Here is a 2,474-nt window from a genome sequence, read left to right as displayed (position 1 = left end):
TGATAAATTCATGTAAACAATTCTTACTGATGGTTGTAAAGGAAAAGAAACCTGATAAAACCAATGTATTTGAGGGCTGTAATGTTGAACAGCAAGCTAATATAGAAAAGGTTGTTTCATAGTATGATGTATTATTTCAAGAACCTAAAGGTCTGCCACCAAAAAAGGGAATAGTACATGATATTATTTTGCAGCAAGATGTTCCATTGTCTAACATTGGAATGTACAGGTTGTCTGCTTTAGAGAATGGTGAAATCAAGAAGCAGGTGCAGGAGTTGCTCAAGAAAGGGTTCATCAAGCCTAGCACATCACCATGTGGGTCACCAATCGTTTTGGTGAGAAAGAAAGATGGCTTGTGGAGAATGTGCATTGATTACCGAGCACTGAATAAGATAACAATAAAAAATCATTATCTCCTTCCTCGCATAGATGATCTTTTAGATCAATTAAAAGAAGCTGTTTATTTCACCAAGCTAGATTTGCACAGTGGATACCATTAGGTCAGGGTTGCAAAGCAAGATGCATGGAAGACTACTTTCAAAACAAAGCAAGGATTGTGTGAATGGCTGGTTATGCATATTGGCTTAACTAATGCTCCTGCTACTTTCATGAGATTAATGAATGATGTAGTCAGACCTTTTCTTGATTATTTTTTTATTGTGTACCTGGATGGCATTCTGATTTTTAGTAAAACGTGGGAAGAATATTTAAAGCATGTTAAGCAGACATTAGATGTTTTGAAAAGAGAAAAACTTTATGTTAAACTCTCAAAATGTGAATTTGGAAAAACATCTCTAAACTACTTGGGCCATATAGTAGGGGGAGGTGAATTGAAAATAGATCCCTCTAAAGTGGTAGTCATTGTAAACTGGCCTACACCCAAGTCTATTACAGAAGTGAGAAGCTTCTTAGGAGCAGCAAAATATTGGAGGAAGTTCTTTTCAAACTTTTCCTCAATTGCAACTCCCTTACATGCTTTAATAGGATTGAATAAAGTGTTTTAGTGGGGAGACAAACATCAGAAAGCCTTCGACACCTTGAAAAAAAGGATTAGCACAGCGCCTGTACTAGCACTGCGAGATCTGCTAAGACCATTTTAGATCCAAACTTATGCCAGTGACTATGCCGTGGGAGCAGTGTTGACACAGCACGGTAAACAATAATGTAAACTTTGAAACAGAAACTATAAACTCAAAACGAGAACTCTACTGAAAAAACCCCGAAGAAACATGAAAAACAGTGCTAAAAACGAAAGGTGTGTATACTAGAATGATGTTTTTCTTTTTTTAGGGTCAATTTTGAACACGTTTTAAAAATGGCGGTGAGAACGAATTTTTTGTGCAAAAATTGTGCAAAAACCAACCTGAAAATGAAAAGTGCTAATAATGGAACGATGGATTTTTTTTTAGGGTTAATCTTCAACACTTTAAAAAAATGCCAGTAAAATCAAATTTTTATGTGCAAAAATTGTGCAAAAAGCACCCTCAAAACGAAAAGTGTTGATGCTCGAATAACACTTTTTTTTTGGGTAAATTTTCAACATTTTGAAATAATAGTGTAAAAGATTTTGTTATGACTCCAAAAAACATTAAAATTTCAAAAAAATAATGAAAACATAAAATTAAAAATAAAAACAAAAATAAAAACAATGAAAAAAACACAAAAAAAAAAGTTAAAAAAAATACCAAAACGTAAATAAAAATATATATTAAAAAAAAAACAATCATAAAAATGTAAAAAAAACAAAATTAACCTATAAAATATAAGAATTAAAAAATTAAAAAAATTTAAAGAAATAAATAATAAGAAAAACATATTTTCAAAAAAATAACAATTTTTTTTTAATGTGGTAAACCATAAAAAAATTTGGATAACAAAAAATAAAAAATAAAAAAAACTATAAAATTAAGTAAAAATAGGAAATTTTAAAAAAGCATTAAGAAAAACTAAAAAAATAAAATAAAATTAAAAACAAACTAGATTTAAAAAAATTAGAAAAATAACAAAAAAAAAGCGAAAAAAAAATAAAAAACTACAAAAATTAAGATTAAAAATATTTTCAAAAAACCCTAAAAAACAAAAATACGTTGAAATTAAAAATAAAATAAAAACCCAAAAAACAATTAAAATTTAAAAAAAATACATATTTTCAAATTAAACATCATTTGCAAAAAAAAATTAAAATTAAAAAAAGCTAAATATATTTTTGATATTTTTTAAAATAACATTTATAATATTTAAAATATATATATTTTACAAATATATAAAAACTTAAAAAAAACATTATATATATATATATATTTAAGAAAATTTATTTTTTATTTAAAAAAAAAACAATTTTATCGGCCACTACACCCATGGGCAGCTGGCGGTGGCTATTCGATTCTCGGAATCGAATAGCCACTTCCCAACCACCCCCACGGGAAATTGGACGGTGGCTATCCAATTCTCGAAATTGGATAGCCACCACTCAG

This window comes from Pinus tabuliformis, chromosome 1_1 (assembly GCF_031772625.1).
Source record: "Pinus tabuliformis cultivar Carrire ecotype Pingquan chromosome 1_1, CPIR1, whole genome shotgun sequence".
NCBI lineage: Eukaryota > Viridiplantae > Streptophyta > Pinopsida > Pinales > Pinaceae > Pinus > Pinus tabuliformis.
Note: the sequence above shows the minus strand (reverse complement) of the source record.